Below are 22,113 nucleotides of genomic sequence, written 5' to 3' on the forward strand. Positions count from 1 at the left end.
GTGAGCTTTCAGAAATGTTTTTTGTCATCAGTATTTTGTGCTTTGCATGTTTTGTGCACAATAGAGCATGCCACTTGTTTCAGCGTTTTTTTCTGCATTTTTCACCCATTGAAAGCAATGGATGGTGAAAAAAAACGCTGAAAAAAAAAAACAGAAAAATGCAGGTGTCAGGTTTGCAGCTATTTTAATGGTAAAAACAAGTACATCAGACATATATGAAACCTATTTATTTTTGTGATTTTCCCAGGTTTACCATCTTGTCTTGGTCACCCGAGTTAGCAGTTGAGATTAGTACAGTTTAATTAAATTAGTGATATGTACAAATTAACATTGGCTGACCAAGGTGTGAGATTGAATAATGCTTGAGCAACTCAAGGGCTGACGAAAGTGCAAAAGTAAACAGTGTCCTACAAGCTCAATGCTCTGCCAATGTCTTAGGTAAACTCTTCCAGATCAATTCAGCTCCCACAGCTGTTCCATTTGTATGTGTATTTCTTCATATGTCTTGTATTGGTGATCTGTGTTCATGCTTCTGTGGTGGAAGCAAAGCTGAACTTTAGGATCCTGAAAAACACAGCAAAAACCCACTAAAAATGCACCAAAAAATGCTTTTTTGATGTTTCTTCTTTTCTGTCAAAAGTGCTGGTTTTGCTGCAGAGAAGAAACGCTTAAAAAAATGCCTTGTGTGAATATAGCCTCAGGGTTCGCTTACACCGGCTTATAACACAGCTGATTGCTTTCCAATGTGTTACCGGATAGGACTCATACCGATGTTATACTATGGGGCAGTGCAAATCTGTGACTGTTTTCTCATTCCGATTCTGCATGAGAGACTAATTACAGCATGCTGTAAGTGGCTCCGACATTTGGATCACATGCACCCATGCAAGTCTATGGGGGCGTGTAAAACATGAGACTGCACTCGGATGCCAGCCGTGTGCAGTCTAATGTATGCTCACAGGGACAATGGAGAAGATGGATAAATTAAGTTCTCCGTCTTCTCCACAGTTGTGCTGTGATTCTCTCATGTAAGAAAATCGGATTCCACTAAGATGACAGTTGGATCAATCTCTGACAGAGTTTGAGCTGCGTGTCATTAGCACAATCAATTTGATTCTCTCGCTTGGGAGAATATACGCCAATGTGAGCAAACCCTAATACTGAGTGACACAATACACAAAGCAATGTTAAAGGCTAAAAGAATTGTGGTTTTGAGCAATTGGCAGTGCTTCGTCAGAATTGTGTTAGTTAAAGGATATTTGTCTTTTGATTTTGTTTTGGAGAACAATATAACATTTTTTGTGCTACATGAAAAAATCACATTAGATATACCCATGGCTACGATGTCATAATTAGAATTACATATGGAAGTGGCTCTCTTGGCTTGTACCTGTTCACTCCTGTTTTTCTGTTTGGAAGTGACGGTCAGTCTTGGATATAATTCTGACCATGACCAGAATAAGCTGCGTTTAGGTACCTTAGTAAGACACCTCATATTACCTTGAATATTACATAGAAAGCCTCAGAGCGGTTATATACGTAATGTTTCACTTTCTTACATAAGTCTCCTTTGCTATAGCTCAAGTTAGGGTCATTTTAGAAGTCTGTGTATACAATAATATCTTTATTTCACGATAAAAGGTTTTTTTTCCTGCTAGTATAAGTGATCACATATTCAAGAAGTATCTCTTCACTTTCTGATTGTGAGGACACGTGAAAAGGGGCCAGAGCGCTAGTTCAGTGCTGCTGCGGAATTTACCTGCACGGTAATTCTCCCAGCGCTCACTACAGCATAGCCCCATTCAATTGAAAGGAGGTAGTTTGTCATGGTAGATGGGTTTCGGCAATGTGCTGGAAGAAAGCCATTTAATTCATATTTCAGTTATTAGTCAGGATTGTTTTTTTATATTTTTATATATTTCTAATACATACGGTAAGTCTACAACATTGCACAGGAACCACACACATAAACATATGCAATATTTAAAGGGACTGTGTGTGGACCAGATTTTTTTTTTTCATTTTATTTCTCTGGAGATATTTTTGTTTAGTTAACTTGGAAAAAAGGAAAAAAGTTGAAAAAAACAAAACTTATTTCAATAGTGTTTTCCACGAGCTATTTCTTTGCTTCCTCACTTGAACCTGAAATTATGTGAGGCAAAAGCACAAAACATTCCACAAGTTTTACGCATTACTCAGCTTTTGATATTTTCTTTTTCCAATATACCGTAATACTTTTCCTTGCAGTAGCAGTCATTCCAAATAAACCAAACGTATTTTTTAAGTTATGTTCACCTTTGAACTCTTGCTCATTCATTCTTTACCTGGCACATCACCTTCCTTTTAATAGTGGCTGGTTCTGGTATTTTAGCTTAGTTCTATTCACTTCCATTGGGATAACATATCAGTGACTTTTAAGACCAGGCATAGCTTCTGCTAGAAATCGTCTTCAACAATGGTGACCTGAAATTCAGAATAACCCCTTTAAATTATACTGATTCTGAGTTACATTTTATAATGTGGTCCAGAACAGTGGCAATGGTGTGGGTCACAGCATTGGCTGACCAAAATGATATAGTCTATGGGGGCGCAAAATTTGCCCCAGACACCGCTATCAAAAACAGGCGCAAACAAACACTGTGATGTTGTTAGTGCTATGTATGCAGAGCACCGCAGAGTAGGTACGTTTCTCATTGGCTGCTACACTGTATATGTGCAGCGAAAGATGACAAGCTGAGCAGATACTGAATGAACACTGGATGGAATTGTGCAATGTAGTTCACACAAATCAATACGCTCTTGCTTAACTAGGGTTAGGTTTAGGGATAGGGTTAAGGTTAGGGCTATGGCAAGGTTTAGGGTAGGTATAAGGTTAATGGTAGGGATGGGGCTAGTGTAATAAAGTACCGAAAGGAGAGAATTATATCAATTAGTAAGGGGTATAATACAGTTATTTCTCTGGTTATTGCCATGTCAGCGATGCCCCAGGTCTAATTAGTGCTGGGTTACTGTCACTGCTTACTTGGATTCTTGCCCATTGTTTGTGTATGCTGTGTATGTAAAACTAATTTTTATTTTTCTAAAATGCATGTTTTTATCGTTAACTAGCATGGACCCTGTTTTCTCTCCTTTCCGGCCTATAATTGAGTTGCTACCATTTCTTTTGGGCATAATATGTTAATATATACAGTACAGACCAAAAGTTGGACACACCTTCTCATTTAAAGATGTTTCTGTATTTTCATGACTATGAAAATTGTACATTCACACTGAAGGCATTAAAGCTATGAATTAACACATGTGGAATTATATACTTAACAAAAAAGTGTGAAACAACCGAAATTATGTCTTATATTCTAGGTTCTTCAAAGTAGCCACATTTTGCTTTGGTGACTGCTTTGCACACTCTTGGCATTCTCTTGATGAGCTTCAAGAGGTAGTCACCGGAAATGGTTTTCAATTCACAGGTGTGCCCTGTCAGGTTTAATAAGTGGGATTTATAAATGGTGTTGGGACCATCAGTTGTGTTGTGCAGACGTCTGGTGGATACACAGCTGATAGTCCTACTGAATGGACTGTTAGAATTTGTATTGTGGCAAGTAAAAAGTAGCCAAGTAAAGAAAAACGAGTGGCCACCATTACTTTAAAAACTGAAGGTCAGTCAGTCAGAAAAATTGGGAAAACTTTGAAAGTGTCCCCAAATGCAGTGGCAAAAACCATCAAGCGCTACAAAGAAACTGGCTCACATGAGGGCCGCCCCAGGAAAGGAAGACCAAGAGTCACCTCTGCTTCTGAGGATAAGTTTATCCAAGTCGCCAGCCTCATAAATCGCAGGTTAACAGCAGTTCAGATTAGAGACCAGGTCAATGCTACACAGTTCTAGCAGCAGACACATCTCTACAACAACTGTTAAGAGGATGGTAAAATAGCTGCTAGGAAACCACTGCTAAGGACAGGCAACAAGCAGAAGTGGAAATCTGTGCTTTGGTCTGATGAGTCCAAATTTGAGATCTTTGGTTCCAACCACCGTGTTTTTGTGTGACGCAGAAAAGGTGAACAGATGGACTCTACATGCCTGGTTCCCACCATGAAGCATGGAGGAGGAGGTGTGATGGTGTGGGGGTGCTTTGCTGGTGACACTGTTGGGGATTTATTCAAAATTGAAGGCATACTGAACCAGCATGGCTACCACAGCATCTTGCAGTGACATGCTATTCCATCCGGTTTGCATTTAGTTGGACCATCATTTATTTTTCAACAGGACAATGACCCCAAACACACCTCCAGGCTGTGTAAGGGCTATTTGACCAAGAAGGAGAGTGATGGGGTGCTACGCCAGATGACCTGGCCTCCACAGTCACCAGACCTGAACCCAATCGAGATGGTTTGGGGTGAGCTGAACCGCAGAGTGAAGGCAAAAGGGCCAACAAGTGCTAAGCATCTCTGGGAACTCCTTCAAGATTGTTGGAAGACCATTCCTGGTGACTACCTCCTGAAGCTCTCATCAAGAGAATGCCAAGAGTGTGCAAAGCAATCATCAAAGCAAAAGGTGGCTACTTTGAAGAACCTAGAATATACGGTAATACATAATTTCAGTTGTTAAACACTTTTTTGTTAAGTATATAATTCCACATGTGTTAGTTCTGATGCCTTCAGTGTGAATGTACAATTTTCATAGTTTTGAAAATACAGAAAAATCTTTAAATGAGAAGGTGTGTCCAAACTTTTGGTCTGTACTGTATATACATGAAATAACATATTTTGTTGGATAATTTTTAGAATACTCGTGTAATAAAGTAGTTACATTAAAAAAAAATTAATAAATCAAATATAAAGCATATAAAAAATATATACGGTAAATGTACATCTTTTTTTTTTTTTATTTGATCTTGGTTTTCAGAACAGAATAGTATGTCAATGTGTAAACTAAATATATTAGCATTTTCTTCACATATAATTCATATCCTTGGAGGATTAGGGGTGTAATACTAAACTAGTGTAAGAGACTTTGGAAGTGCCAATGGTCCATGAATTATGAGGCCAAAAAGCATGCCTTGCCCCTTGTGCTGGTAACCCATACTGCGTCACTGGTCAAAAACTGCAATTCTGGCAGTCGTCACTGGAAACAGTCAGTTGGCTTGTTGACATGCAAACCCTTACAGGTGAGCTAAGCTCTCTTAACATAGTGGAAGAGTTAGTATATATATATATATATATATATATATATATATATATATATATATATATATATATATATATATATATATATATATAATTTCTTTACGGACTTAATTAAGAATCCCAGAATTAAAATCACCAAAGCTCATTGGTGTTTATGAGAGCAGTGAAGTGCAGCGGGGTATAATTCGGCTTAGATGGAGTAGCGGGTTTTTTTTTTATCATCCATGAGCTATGGGTATGCATGTAGATCCCTGTGTATGTGCTTTTCATCCATGGACAAGCTGTATATAGGCAAACCTTTCACTCTTGTAGATGCTTGGATTGAGAATGGCAATTAGGGACCGAGTTGGAGCAAGCAATAGATTACAAAGTATGAGCATGTTATATGTTCTGCTTATTAAAAGTCATCGAACTTGCCCCAGAGAAGCCATTAAATGTAATGTGCTGTGGCTGAACTCTACTTTCTATATCCCCATCCTGGTGAAAGTAAAGCCACAATTTCTGGTTTGATCACCTTTGCATTACGTATAAATATAAAATTGACAGCTTTCTCGCATGCATGACCGCCAGAGTGCTGACATTCTGAAAATAAGATTACGTTTGCAGTGATAATTATAATGTTCTTTATATGCATAAGAGCCTGTGCTAAAAATATTAATTGGTGGCTGATTGCAGCTGAGCATCACGGAAAAACTCGTCATAATTATATTTGTTTCATTTGTGCCTAGCTAGAGAAATGTGATGTGGAAAGGCAGCCAGTGAAATGGAGCATAGCCATCTATAAAAACATCTGTACTAATCTAACAATGCAGTAAATTATATCTACAAGCAAAGACATTGATCCAGATGGATCATTAACAGCTTTAAACAACTGATCCAAGTAATAGGGCTAAATGGGAGAACATAATCAAGAACTAAGTTTTCAGATAGATATCAATTGCAAGTGCAGAAACATTTCTTTTCAGCTAATAGGAATTATTTATATTTTTGATGAATTAACCAGTAGAACATAAAGGAAGCAAATAAAATAAAATGGCTCAATCACGGGGAATGCAGAAGCCAAGCAATGTCTATTCCGTTTACCAGTGGGTCAGGCTCTGGGGAAGAGGCAATTGCTGCTAGCCAGTAAATTTAATCGGGGATGAGCTGGAAAGGATGATGTATGTCCTGTAGCAAAGTATGTGACAAGGGATATTTGTGCAAATCTGCTATCCCTGCCTGGTCAGTACGACAAGGACAAAAGAAGGATATTTAAAAGGAAAACAACCATGACATTACTACATCCAGATAAGTGACCCTTGAGATTCCCCCTTTATAAGGCTATTTGCTTCAGTATAAGCATGTGTGATAATATTCTTTTTTTTTATTTAGTAGTTTCCGCTTTAGAATTATCCTGCCTATGCTGTAATATAAATCACCTCTGCATACACTGATTTCATGGTAAGCCAGTGGTTTCTATATACAGCAGATTGAGAGGAGGTTGCAGCAGCTCTTTGAACCAATGGTGAGACTGTAAATGTGTCTCGGACTACCGTAGACCTCTCATAGACACTGTATTTATACTGTAGCCACAGATCACAGCTCTACCGTAGTAGAACTTAGCTAGTAGTCCACCAAAGAGCAAGCAATAAGACTGTAGGTGTGTCTCAGACTACCTTAGACCTCTTATAGAGGCTGTACTTATGCTGTAGTCACAGATCACAGCTCTGCCGTAGTAGAGTTAAGCTAGTAGTCCACCAAAGAGCAAGCAATAAGACTGTAGGTGTGTCTCAGACTACCTTAGACCTCTTATAGAGGCTGTACTTATGCTGTAGTCACAGATCACAGCTCTGCCGTAGTAGAGTTAAGCTAGTAGTCCACCAAAGAGCAAGCAATAAGACTGTAGGTGTGTCTCAGACTACTTTAGACCTTTCATAGAGGCTGTACTTATGCTGTAGTTACAGATCACAGCTCTGCCGTAGTAGAGTTAAGCTAGTAGTCCACCAAAGAGCAAGCAATAAGACTGTAAGTGTATCTCGGATTACCGTAGACCTCTCATAGAGGCTGTGCTTATACTGTAGTCACAGATCACAGCTCTGCTGTAGTAGAGTTAAGCTAGTAGTCCACCAAAGAGCAAGCAATAAGACTGTAGGTGTGTCTCAGACTACCTCAGACCTCTCATAGAGGCTGTACTTATGCTGTAGTTACAGATCACAGCTCTGCCGTAGTAGAGTTAAGCTAGTAGTCCACCAAAGAGCAAGCAATAAGACTGTAAGTGTATCTCGGACTACCGTAGACCTCTCATAGAGGCTGTGCTTATACTGTAGTCACAGATCACAGCTCTGCTGTAGTAGAGTTAAGCTAGTAGTCCACCAAAGAGCAAGCAATAAGACTGTAGGTGTGTCTCGGACTACCGTAGACCTCTCATAGAGGCTGTGCTTATACTATAGTCGCAGGTCACAGCTCTGCCGTAGTAAAGTTGAGCTAGTAGTCCACCAAAGAGCAAGCAATGAGGAAAATGCCAGTTAAGCATCACCTATGGGACTGAATTTATTACTCTTTTCATCTCTTGATTGGATATTGGCATAAATGTTAAACCATTATACAGAGCAAAATTGAGCTGGTAATGCTTGCAGAAATAATATTATGGTTTCTGCTATAATCACAAGCTAGCAAAGACAAGCGCCTTTCCATTCAATTGTTTTAAAGTGTTCAAAAGAGTGACAGGAAAGAAATATATCTTGGTACCGTGTTAGCCAGTAGATAGAAAAATGTTTAGAATTGAGAGTCCTCAGTGGTTGATACCTTTTAATGGCTAACTGAAAAGATGGTAACAAATTGCAAGCTTTCGAGACTACATACGTCTCTTCATCAGGCAAAGACTAAAACAAATTCTGAAGAATCACATATTTATGCACAACATAGTATAGAGAAAAAAAAAAGAGGGGAAAAAAACCATGGATAAGCCAGGTGACATGAAGCAGAATTACCATGGGTGATAAACAGTTACGTCCATAAATATTGGGCCAATTCTTAGATAAGGAATGTTTTATTGTCCTGTGATTAGGGTCTCTGTTGCTATGACCCCACATGGTCTGATGGGCAAGTTCCTTAATTGATGTAAAAAGACATAAATCCGTGTGACACATTCATTCCTGCAGTGAGAGTGTCAAAGGTCGTCATCAGTTTATATTCCCAGACTCTCCTGTCTTTCTGTGTTTTGAAGTTACCTTTCAATACAAGTAATTTCATGTCCATAATGCTATGATTTGGGAGACAGAAATGTATTGCCACAGGTAGATCCATTCTTTTTTCTTTTATTGTATGGCGATGAGAGTTCATCCTTGTTCTCAGTTTCTGCCCTGTCTCCCCCACATACAGACCCCCAGTTGGACATTTAGTACAAATGATTAGGTACACCACATTAGAAGTGATGCAGCTGAAAGTACCTGGGATCTTGTAGTCCTGATGTGAGTTGGGGATCTTTATCTTGTCCGTGGTCGTTATAAATGGACAGGTTTTACATTTTTTCTGGTTGCAAGGAAAGGTACCTGCAGCTGTTGGAGAGGACAGGGAGCTCTTGACAATGATGCTTCTTAGATTTGGGGGCTGCCTAAAACACAGTAGTGGGGGGTCTGGAAAAATGGATTGTAATCAGGCATCTTTTTGCAGTAAAGGTTTTAATTTCCGTTCAGCTCCCCTTATCACCTCCAGATTTGGATTGTAGGTAACTACTAGAGGCACCCGGTTATTTTCTTCTTTAGTTTTGTAATGTAGCAGGTGATTCCTTGATATTCTGGTGGCTCTTGTAATCTGGTTTTCAATTGTTCTTGGATGGTAGCCCTGATTCAGAAAGGTCTTTCTGAGGTGACAAAAGAGTGACAACATTGTAAAGAAAAAAAATAGCAATATTTAAAACTGCTTCCTATTCACAACTTCATTGAGTTTCCAGTGTGAAACTGTCCTTAGGAAAAGGCAAACAGTGATTTAAATGTAGAGTAATATACAATAACAATAATAATAATAATAATTCCAGTTATCTATTTCTGATAAGCCACAATAAAAATCGACCTGGCGTGGTCCAAGTCTTGCTCTGACATTATCATAGATATAGAGAAAGTATCACAAAGAGTCGAAATATAACGAGAGCGCATTACAGGTATCATTATATATATATATATATATATATATATATATATATATATATATATATATAATAGAAAAAAATTGGAACAGCACAAATCCTTTACTTATCTTCGGGTGCAGAGCCCAAACAACCCGTCCCTTGGTTGCTTTCAGTCCATATAAATCACAAAAGCAGGCAGCACTCCATATTCTTTAGGATAATATGCAGGTCTTTATTGAGCCCACATCTCATGCAACGTTTCAGCTCTCAACTGAGCCTTTCTCAAGCAACAAACAGACCTTTTTACAACATATATATAGAGGGACTTATCCCTATCATCCCCTATGTGCAGCCAATCGGTGAGCTTCATAAATTTACAGATAATTGCATTGCATCATAAAGTGTATTAGTGCCAGCGGTGTACTATTAAAATCACATAAGACAATTCCTTAATACAGTGACCATCTATACATTAGTTAAACATACCCTTGGAGAGACATAACTTGCATGGAGGAGGCAGCATGTTTTCGGCGTACCAGGACCGCTACTGCGCATGTCCTAATGCTTCTCTGTGACTCATGATCACGTGTTAGGTAGAAGGCCAATAGAGACCACTATTCTCCATACGGCGTCTCGCGCCTGCGCAGTAGCGCTCAGAGTCTCCATCTTAGTAATGGAATCTAATGCTTCTCTGTGACTCATGATCACATGTTAGATAGAGGGCCAATACAAATCGCTATTCTCCATACGGCGTCTATGCACATTTTTCATTAGTCTTTATGGCATATAAGCAGTTGAGCGGCCTCAGTGAACTTAAAAATGGATTAAATGGGTTATACCATGAGTTTTAAATAATGAATTGTTTATAAATTGCTATTAAGAGTTATTACAATTATAATGGTGCCGGTATTGTTAAAGGGAACCTGTCACCACGTTTTTGGAAGATGGGATAAAAATAGCGTTAAATAGGGGCAGAGGTGGGCGTTACATTAGTGTGTGTGTTATGCGTTTATTACCCACCTAAGTTGCCGAAATAACTTTGCAAAGTCTCCGTTTTCGCCTGTCAATCAGGCTGGTCAGGTCACATGGGCGTGGTGTCTTCACCCAGATTTGGCGTAGTTTTCCGTTGGTGGCGTAGTGGTGTGCGCATGCCCAAAGTCCGGAATCCTCTTCCAGGGGATTTAAAATAGCGCGGTGTTCGTTATTGCATTGGTGATCGGTGGGCGCGGCCATCTTCCTTTGGCCGCGCGTGCGCAGAAGCGGCGCTCTGCTGGCCGCGGCTTCAGGAAAATGGCCGCGGGATGCCGCGCGTGCGCAGATGGATATCGCGGCGGCCATTTTCCTGAAGCCGCGGCCAGCAGAGCGCCGCTTCTGCGCACGCGCGGCCAAAGGAAGATGGCCGCGCCCACCGATCACCAATGCAATAACGAACACCGCGCTATTTTAAATCCCCTGGAAGAGGATTCCGGACTTTGGGCATGCGCACACCACTACGCCACCAACGGAAAACTACGCCAAATCTGGGGGAAGACAACGCCCATGCGACCTGACCAGCCTGATTGACAGGCGAAAACGGAGACTTTGCAAAGTTATTTCGGCAACTTAGGTGGGTAATAAACGCATAACACACACACTAATGTAACGCCCACCTCTGCCCCTATTTAACGCTATTTTTATCCCATCTTCCAAAAACGTGGTGACAGGTTCCCTTTAACATATAGGCACTAGGTGGCACCATACTGTATATATATTTTTTATATATTTTATATATTGTGGCCCCAATTATGCCGTATGGATCACTAGGTGATCTTGAATAACATCGCAGCCATTGGCGCTACGGCACATGCGCAGTAAGTTATGAGGGCATTAGATTCCACTACCAAGATGGAGACTCTGAGCGCTATTGCGCAGGCGCGAGACGCCGTATGGAGAATAGCGATTTGTATTGGCCCTCTATCTAACATGTGATCATGAGTCACAGAGAAGCATTAGATTCCATTACTAAGATGGAGACTCTGAGCGCTACTGCGCAGGCGCGAGACGCCGTATGGAGAATAGTGGTCTCTATTGGCCTTCTACCTAACACGTGATCATGAGTCACAGAGAAGCATTAGGACATGCGCAGTAGCGGTCCTGGTACGCCGAAAACATGCTGCCTCCTCCATGAAAGTTATGTCTCTCCAAGGGTATGTTTAACTAATGTATAGATGGTCACTGTATTAAGGAATTGTTTTATGTGATTTTAATAGTACACCGCTGGCACTAATACACTTTATGATGCAATGGAATTATCTGTAAATTTATGAAGTTCACTGATTGGCTGCACATAGGGGATGATAGGGATAAGTCCCTCTATACATATGTTGTAAAAAGGTCTGTTTGTTGCTTGAGAAAGGCTCAGTTGAGAGCTGAAACGTTGCATGAGATGTGGGCTCAATAAAGACCTGCATATTATCCTAAAGAATATGGAGTGCTGCCTGCTTTTGTGATATATATATATATATATATATATATATATATATATATATACATGTTCTTGCACCAACTATATTGTATTCAAAATACAAGGCTTGCTTTGCAATCCAAATAAAGTTAAATACAGTTCAATTCTTATGCAGAGAATCATTTTTTATTAATAGACAATGGATGTTGTACATTTGATTTTCTCACATTAATGTGACACAGAGAGTGCCTAACTTATGTTACAGGACACAGTATATGGAGACATGGGGACATATTTATCAAGTTACAGTGAAAAGCAAAAGGATAACAATGTTTTGAACTTTTGACTTTTAGGCTCCATATCTCCCCATCTACTACTGCTTCGAACATGAGATTACCATTATTTTATAGATAATCATTTTGTCTGTCTCATACATAAATTTGGCTTTAGCTCCTGGTGGGATAAATATTTTTTCCTGAATACTACAAAATGCAACCTGTTCTCACATTCCCTAATAGCTCAGTGTGCTATTAGGTTGATTCCCAAGTGAAAGGTCATTGGTTCGAATTGAGGAGCAGCCATGAAGACGATTTCCAAAGAAAAGCGAAACCACATCATCAGTTCATCGATCGCGGTCTCTTGGCCAAGAAAATTGCAAAATTGCATCATTTGAGTGCCATGACAGTTGGAAGAATACAACATGAAGTTTGTCCAATCATTCAAAAGCCAAAAGGTGGACGTTCAGGCAAATTATCAGAGTGAATAAGTCAGCTCATCCCAAGGTCTATCAGTTGTGGCGCGATAAATACAGCATTGGAGGTGGCTCGTATGCTTCATAGCAGTGAGATCACAGACATGGATGCAAGCACAGTGCCACACACATTACACAAGCCCGAAAAAAGGTGAAGAAGCCTCTGTTAGGGTTGGCGGAATGCACCAAATATATTTATTAATGAGGTAGGTGCGTTCGCAACCCGGGATCCACCGTGCAGGAAAGAACCTGCTGCTAAGTAAGGCGGTGAAGTAAATTAGAATAAACGAACTCTGTTACTTCACAGAGCCCGTAGTAAAGAGAACGCCGTGCCCTGTTTAGCTCACAGGGAACACAGCTACTGAGTAGAGCCGACAGTGGTCATGCAGTCCCAACCAAACACGCTGCTCCTCTCCGCTGGAGCCGGAATTCTAATGGCTATTAGCCAGCCCTGAATTCGCTCATGAGAAACTCCTCGTCGGAGGTGCCAGCATTCTAGGGGCTTATTTCAGCCGGGTCCCTGACCACACACACGACCACACTGGCGCTGAGCTTGTACATATTTGATACTAGCGCATGGCCATGCGGTCATGAGAACCCTTTATAGTCGCAGCACCTACAGGACCTTCCAAGAAGGACCAATGGAAATTGCTGCAGTACCTGAGCATGTGACCCTAGACCTCCACTGAGAGATCTTGCCCTGGGCATGCTCAGTGTGTGCAAAGCAGGACTTAGTCCTAGCACCTACAGGACCTTCCAAGATGGACCAATGGAAGTTGCTGCAGTACCTGAGCATGTGACCCTAGATCTCCACTGAGAGATCTTGCCCTGGGCATGCTCAGTGTGTGCAAAGCAGGACTTAGTCCCAGAAAAGCCTGCTCGTCGCACAACAGTGCAGGGTACAATAGTAAAGCCTGGAGAGGCAGCAGTAACCCTTTGCACAGTATCAGATTCAGTGAGACTCTGGGACCGACGTCTCTGCTGAGCAGGCTCCACTGCGGCCGATGCAGAATGGGAGACCGCAGCAGACATGGCTCGAGATTCCCCCCTGTGCAGCAGCCAGAACTCGACTCCTAACAGCCTCAACTTCAATATTGTCATAAGAAGCGTTGGTTCAAGTTTGCAGACAAGTACGAAAAGTGGACATTTAAAGATTTGAAAGGGGTGATTTGGAGCGTTCACAAGAAAGTCAACAGACTAGGCTCTGATAGGTGCAAATGGGTCTGAAAGAATCAAGGGAAAAAGGGGCTAATGGACTGAGAAATTGCAGGAAGTGTCAAGTTCGGTGGAGGAAACCTGATGATATATGGTTGTTTCACAGCCAAAAGCATTGGATACTTGACCGGGATCGATAGTGGTCTCAATGCTCAGTTATGTGTGAGTATCCTACAAGATGAGTTACTTCATACACTCAAGTACTATGGGTATGAAAAGGGCAACATACTATTCAAACAGGATAATAACACAAAGCATATGTCAAGTCTGATGAAGAAATGGTTCAATGACAATGAAGTAGAGGTGCTGGATTGGCCCCCACAGTCTCTAGACCTCAATCTAATCAAACTCTTGTGGGTATAATTGAAGAAAAGACTGTACACATACCCAAGTGAGTTGACCAGTATGCACCAACTTTTGAAACATGTAGAGGAGTCCTGGGATCAAATTTCAGTCGACACATGTTTGAACCTGATTAAGAGCATGCCCAGAAGGATACAGACAGTGTTGAAAGCCAAAGGTGGATTTACAAAATACTAACAAAATAATAATTAAAATTTAGATCTGTAGTAGGAAAACAGTAACAGTCCAGTGACATGACAAGAATCTGCGTAACTAATCATATGCAAAATTTTTGCAAGCCAAATTTAATTGCGAGATATCCAAGATGATTGTCTATAAAATGATGGCAGCCTCAAGATCAAAGCAGAGGTTGATAATGAGATATTGAGCCTGAAAATCAATAGTTCAAAACATTGTTACCCTTTTGCTGTCCACTGTAATTCTGGAGTGATTTTCTCCCCCAAAAAAACTGTTTTACTTGGCTTAACCATATGTTTTATATGTTTTAGACACTTTTTGCATCTTTCCTTGCAAGAAGTGTGGCCGTTTCAAAAACGCTGTGTTCTAATGTGTAGCATCATGCGTCAAGAAGCTGTAAAATTTTGGCCCAAATTTTTGATACAGAGTAAATCAACTAAAAGTTGGAATAAACTAGTCTAGTCTTAGGTTTACATAGTCTACGAATTGGGCATCATAGATAAATATGCCCCTACTAGATGGAGGCCCGATGCTATTGCATTACGTTTGAGCTGTCTCCCCCCTGTGCTCTGTCTCTTGTGCACCTTCTCTCTCCCCCATATGCTGTCTTCTCTCATGTCATCTCTTATTTGACATGTGCTCCCCCCCTTGTCTGCCGCTCCTCCTGTACAAAGATGGCGGCGGTCCAGTAAATCATTCGTCTGATTCCGGCGGCGGCGTGTTCGCGATGGTGTTCCGCTGGTGGTACCCCGCAAGAGGCTGCGTACGGCGTATGCAGTGTGTGTATGTTGTGCGTACGGCGTATACAGTGTGTGTGTGGGTGTGTGGTGCATACGGCATATACAGTGTGTGTGTATGTGGTGCGTACAGCATATACAGTGTGTGTTTGCGTGTGTGTGGTGCATATACAGTGTGTGTAGTGCGTACGGCGTATATTGTGTGTGTGGTGCGTGCGGCGTATACTGCGTGTGTGGTGCGTGCGGTGTATACAGTGTGTGGTGCATACGGCATATACAGTATGTGTGTACGTGGTGCGTACGGCATATACAGTGTGTGTATGTGGTGCATACGGCATATACAGTGTGTGTTTGTGTGTGTGTGTGGTGCGACGGTGTTCCGCTGGTGCTACCGCGCAACAGGTTGGTACCACCAGCAGTTTCCATATTGAGACACCCATCAATTGGGTTTCCCAATATGGAGGTCGGTGAACTTCTGCCGCTTGGAATTCTGGGATCCAGACACATATGAACGGAACAGGATGTGAAGACATTACAAGGTAAGTATATACTGTATTAAGATATTCTATTCTCCACCATTGCTAAAGACTAGAATATAGCTATAGTATGCCAGTGTAGCTATTTTAGTAAATAGCTACACTTGCATTTGCTGTAATATTACTGTTTTTCATCCTAGAAATGTATTAATAAATTACATACTTGATGTATGTGTCCCTAAACAATCTGACACTGGTCTTTACAGGGACACGCTTTAACAATGGTAATGGTAACACCTTGTTGTCAATGTATTTAAAAAAAAATATTTAGTAGAAATATCAGAGGAACAGTACAATGAAGGCAATCTGTCAGCTCATTCTAACCCCCCAAATTGATTAAATACATGTAGATTATATAAATACATTGTAAATCTATACCTTTTATTGAACAAAAATGCTGCTCTGATACAGAAAAATCTACTTAAGATGTGATATGCAAATGAGCTTGGAATTGCTTTGGGCCAGAGAGAGCATTTCTACCACCTTGGCTCCCAGCTCCGCACTTAGTCTATAACATGCTAACTGCAAGTCACCTACTCGAAGGCGGAGATAGGCTGAGATTGGAACTTGGAGCCAAGGTAGTGAAAGTGCTCCATCCTGCCCATAGCACATTCAGCCTCATTTTATTTCTAACGTGGGCTTCTCTGCAGCATTTTTGATAATAAAGGTATGGGTTTACTTGCTTTCTTACAACCTACGCACACATAATCAATTTGGGGGGTGGTCAGAATGAGATGACATATTCCCTTTAGAAGCTGCTTGAGAATTTTCATCCTATTGGGAAATCAAATATTTACACAAAACAGAAGTCAGAAGTAGTAGCATGTCCTCTATAAGTGTTATAAGATCGACTGTTCCATTTAGGATTAACTGATTCCCCACTGTGCTGGAGATGCTCCAAATCCATAGGCACTTTATCACATATGTTTTGGCTTTGTCCAGGATTATTACAATTCTGGACTGACATAAATAAATCTTTACATAGTATGGGCCTAATGAATCGAGACCTTACTCCCCATGATGTATTACTTTCTCTTCCCTCATCTACTTTTAACCCAGGGAAGCATGAGTTCCTTCCCATCTTATTGGCAGCCGCAAAACATCTGGTTTCTACACATTGGAGGCAATCAACTCCTCAGACGCTGAAAGAATGGACTCTTAAGATTCAAGACTTGTACCGTTTAGAAGAACTTTCTAGTTGGAAAACACGCACCCATGAGAAATTTCAAACCTCTTGGCTTCCCTGGACTAAATTTTCATCCCCACCTTCCAGGTTGGGATGTCTTTCCCTCTGACACACATCTTCGCCTATGTCCTAGTACTTTGCTTGATTTCTGCTTCTCCCCTCCCCCCCCCCAGACCCTTTGAGTGTGATGCTGTGGTCGAGCCCTTCCCTTTGCTACCTAGCCGGTTAGCCCGATTTAATCATTTACGGTATATGAATCTCATATCCTTCCTCAAACCTTAGTAACAAAAAAATGCCTTCTCAAAGTCCTACCAGTCACATCTCCTAGCCTTTCTTTTTTCCTCTATTGTAGTAGCTGGAGTTTAAGGCTATTTTCTCTAGACCTGAAAATGTTGTTAATGTTATTATACTCACTTGTTTTCTCCCTGCTAAGTCTGCATCAATATTATTTGTCTCAAGTATATTTTAGTCTCTATCTCTTGAGTTCAATACGCATCTGAGATCTGTCCGTTTGTATGTTTTTGATATTTGTCTTGTTACTTGAAAACTTAAAGAATTTTTTAAAAAAAGTTCATTTAATAATTAACATAGGGTACTTAGTCAACACTACCGCGACAAGATGTACCTGATTGGGACAGTAACTGCACTCTCTAATGTTAAAACCTACCTAGTGTGAATAGAGAGTGTAGTTACTGTCCCAATTGGGCACACCTTGTAGCGGTGGGACAGCATTATGCCTTTTTTTTTTAATCAAAAACAGTCTAATAAGTACCCTTTGTTAATTATTTAATGCACTTGCTTTTTTACTTCTTTATTTTCATTACGGTATATGCACACATTGTCTTTTCTTTGGTTTTGTTTATTTTCAGGCATTAACTGGATTTCTGCACTTTATTTGATTCTTTGTATTCTTTGTGAGGACAATTTAGTGGGTCAACTGATACCCTAATTGCATTTTTTGGAGCGTTTTGACAATGTTATAATTTAATAGGGAATTTGGCGTTCCCAAGTAATGTTTTCATTACCTTTTTGTACAGTTTTTATGGATGAAGGAGCATCTATTGCTGTACTCTGTAGCCACTATTTCGACAGTTTCTTGTCCACTAAACAGAATGTATTTGGCTTGGAGCAGTCAGTTGGGAGAAGTTAACCAGCCAGAACACGTGAGAGATAACAGATTGGATACCATCATCCGATAACAATATAAGGTCTTTTAGGTGCATTCATTTACTTCAGTCAAGATCTAGGTTTCTGTTGTGGATTTAGCCTCTGCGCCTGTGACAGTTGTTGTTTTTTCACTTTGAATAATAGCAGCTAAGTTTGTGAGAAAACTTGTTAAACGTTCTTCAGTAATTGTATAGCCCCCACCAACTGACCATGTTTGAGTGAATTGTGAATTTAGAGAACGTTTCAGAATCTTGGGACATTTTCTCTTGTTTGCGCAGATCTCATGGCTGATAAAAGGTTTTATTTTTATCATTCTCTACAAACACAAAATTTGCCTTTTCACTCGATTCAGTAGAAATGATGCGTATCCACGTGGTAAAATACACATTAGTAGAATCACACTTTGCTATAGTAAAATATGATTGTGTTGAAAGAAAACTGATTTAGAAATAATATATTGTTTAACTCAGTTGATTTGCCACATTTTAAAATAAACATGCCTGAACACTTTGTAAAATAAAGAAAAAAAACTACTACAGTAGGTTTGAGCAGAACAATTCTGTAAGAACAAAATGTTGCAGCTGTTTAACTTTGTAAGCCATGTACATTTGACAGGTGAGAAACCAAACACATAGCATACACACACGCAACACATAGCATACACACGCAGACTCTGTGTGTATGCTATTTACTTTGTTGTAAATTGTATACAAATACTTAATATTTTTATTAAAAGGAACCGCCACTCTCCTAATTTTCCAAACCCACCAATGTTCTGACTGTCCCAACCTGTGTTAAATATACCAATTTCTGTATAAGGTGTTTAATGCCGTACTAACATTGCTATTTTTTAAAAAAGAGCTTTTATTCCACAGCTTGGCATATGAAAATAAGTTAAAGGGAACCTGTCACCACGTTTTTGGAAGATGGGATAAAAATAGCGTTAAATAGGGGCAGAGGTGGGCGTTACATTAGTGTGTGTGTTATGCGTTTATTACCCACCTAAGTTGCCGAAATAACTTTGCAAAGTCTCCGTTTTCGCCTGTCAATCAGGCTGGTCAGGTCACATGGGCGTGGTGTCTTCACCCAGATTTGGCGTAGTTTTCCGTTGGTGGCGTAGTGGTGTGCGCATGCCCAAAGTCCGGAATCCTCTTCCAGGGGATTTAAAATAGCGCGGTGTTCGTTATTGCATTGGTGATCGGTGGGCGCGGCCATCTTCCTTTGGCCGCGCGTGCGCAGAAGCGGCGCTCTGCTGGCCGCGGCTTCAGGAAAATGGCCGCGGGATGCCGCGCGTGCGCAGATGGATATCGCGGCGGCCATTTTCCTGAAGCCGCGGCCAGCAGAGCGCCGCTTCTGCGCACGCGCGGCCAAAGGAAGATGGCCGCGCCCACCGATCACCAATGCAATAACGAACACCGCGCTATTTTAAATCCCCTGGAAGAGGATTCCGGACTTTGGGCATGCGCACACCACTACGCCACCAACGGAAAACTACGCCAAATCTGGAGGAAGACAACGCCCATGCGACCTGACCAGCCTGATTGACAGGCGAAAACGGAGACTTTGCAAAGTTATTTCGGCAACTTAGGTGGGTAATAAACGCATAACACACACACTAATGTAACGCCCACCTCTGCCCCTATTTAACGCTATTTTTATCCCATCTTCCAAAAACGTGGTGACAGGTTCCCTTTAAGACTGGACAGGTCACAGATTCTATAATCACGCCCCTCCAGACGCTTGTGCACAGTGTGACGAAGGTTCTACCAAAACGATAACTGTATGTAGGATGTCTTTCATGCCCACAGAGGCATGGTTAGACTTCCCAAACTAGTCCTGACTCATTTAAGTATGCCAAGCTGCAGGATAAAAATTCATTTTTTCCGGACAGTATTGTAAGTGCGGCACAAAAATTAATTTAATAATACAAAAAAATAGCCTATTTTTTAATTTTAATATATGATATATAATCTATAATTTTATATATGTAGTAGATTATATATTTGTTGTTTTTATCATACATATTGCTAAAATTGTGTGAGATCACTCAGTTCGCATCAACTGCCATAGTTCTCTGCAGCACAAGTCCTGTTTACACAGGGCAATGCACCATCAAGAACGATGATTTTTTGTACCGCACTACTCAGTCATCGGGTGATCGGCAGCTCTTTACACTGCAAGATAATCGTGAAAAAAGCATTTTTAAGAATGCTTGTTCCCGATTATCTTTCAGTGTAAATTCAATTCAACTCATTAAGCAAGACTCCTTAGAATAAAATCTACATTCTGTCAATTTCTGTAATCCAAAACAGTCAAAGAAATGCATACCCATTATAAGTTGGCACCAGCCAGAATGTCGCTGGTGCCAATGCATGTTATAACTAACCTTTTTGCCTTGAGATGGAAAAGAGAAGAGTGTATGACCAAATTGGCGACAGTCCCAACCACCACATGTGCAATGGAAAGAGGGGGGAAAAAAGCTAGTTTGCCTCAATTGCTTAGTCCTTCCGGATCACAGAACAGGCGTCACTGCCAAAGACGATAATAATCAAACTGAATAGTGGGAGAAATCCTGCCAACAGATAAGATAAAAACACCTTCACATGTATCTGCAGTAGTGATGAGCGAATATACTCGTTACTCGAGATTTCCCGAGCACGCTTGGGTGTCCTCCGAGTATTTTTTATTGCTCGGAGATTTAGTTTTCCTCACCTCAGCTCAATGATTTACATCTCTTAACCAGTTTGATTACATGTGGGGGTTCCCTAGCAACCAGGCAACCTCCACATGTGCTTATGCTGGCTAACAGATGTAAATCATTCAGCTGCGGTGCAGAAAACTAAATCTCCGAGCACTAAAAAATACTCGGAGGACCCCCGAGCGTGCTCGGGCAATCTCAAGTAATGAGTATATTCGCTCATCACTAATCTGCAGTCCAAATTACATCAACTTGTATATGTTGCACTCAGTACCTTCCTCATGATATGAAGTTTTTTGAAAATATTGGAATGTAATAGGAACTTTGACGTCATGAGTAAGTGTATGCAACGAGGCCAGGCTCACTAGAGGGCTTCTGCCCATTAGTATGCATAACTCATACATACTCTCCCGTCAAAACTCAGAAACTGGTGAATCCCATAGCGCACAGTAGGGTTGAGCGAAACGGGTCGTTCATTTTCAAAAGTCGCCGACTTTTGGCAAAGTCGGGTCTCATGAAACCCGATCCGACCCCTGTGCGGGGTCGGCCATGCGGTACGCGACTTTCGCGCCAAAGTCGCGTTTCAATGACTCGAAAAGCGCCATTTCTCAGCCAATGAAGGTGAACGCAGAGTGTGGGCAGCGTGATGACATAGGTCCTGGTCCCCACCATCTTAGAGAAGGGCATTGCAGTGATTGGCTTGCTTTCTGCAGCGTCACAGGGGCTATAAAGGGGCATTCCCGCCGACCGCCATCTTACTGCTGCTGATCTGAGCGTAGGGAGAGGTTGCTGCCGCTTCTTCAGAAGCAGGGATAGTGATTTTTTCCTCAGCGCTGTCGCTCATTGGGCTGCCCTAGAAGGCTCCCTGACCCTGATAGCTGCGTTGCTGTGCCTGTGTGTGTACGACGCTGTGCAAACCAACTGCTTTTTTCAAAGCACAAATCCTCTTGTTCCTTCCTTTCTGCACAGCTATCTTTTTTGTTTGTCCACACTTTTTATTTAATTTGTGCATCAGTCCACTCCTTATTGCTGCCTGCCATACCTGGCTGAGATTACTGCAGGGAGATAGTAATTGTAGGACAGTCCCTGTTTTTTTTTTGTTTTTTTTGTGGGAGATTAAGATTGGCATTTCTGCTAGAGTGCCATCCCTGTGTGTGCCATCTCTCACTCAGTGGGCCATAGAAAGCCTATTAATTTTTTTGCTTGATTTGGGTTCTAAAATCTACCTGAAATAAAATCACTACATCAATCAGTGGGAGAAAAATATTGGCCTCAGGGCTTGTGTGCCACTCCTGACTCCTGTGTGTGCCATCTCTCACTCAGTGGGCCATAGAAAGCCTATTAATTTTTTTGCTTGATTTGGGTTCTAAAATCTACCTGAAATAAAATCACTACATCAATCAGTGGGAGAAAAATATTGGCCTCAGGGCTTGTGTGCCACTCCTGACTCCTGTGTGTGCCATCTCTCACTCAGTGGGCCATAGAAAGCCTATTGATTTTTTTGCTTGATTTGGGTACTAAAATCTACATGAAATAAAATCACTACATCAATCA

The 22,113-nt window shown here is 41.0% G+C and overlaps 1 protein-coding gene across 4 annotated transcripts in view; it reads left to right on the top strand.

Annotated features, from left to right (window-relative positions):
* EPHA7 (EPH receptor A7) overlaps positions 1 to 22,113 on the top strand; it is a 292,750-nt gene that overhangs the window by 106,650 nt on the left and 163,987 nt on the right. The gene's annotated exons all lie outside the window — the stretch shown is intronic.

The sequence above is a fragment of the Ranitomeya variabilis genome, chromosome 2, assembly GCF_051348905.1.
Source record: "Ranitomeya variabilis isolate aRanVar5 chromosome 2, aRanVar5.hap1, whole genome shotgun sequence".
Taxonomy (NCBI): domain Eukaryota; kingdom Metazoa; phylum Chordata; class Amphibia; order Anura; family Dendrobatidae; genus Ranitomeya; species Ranitomeya variabilis.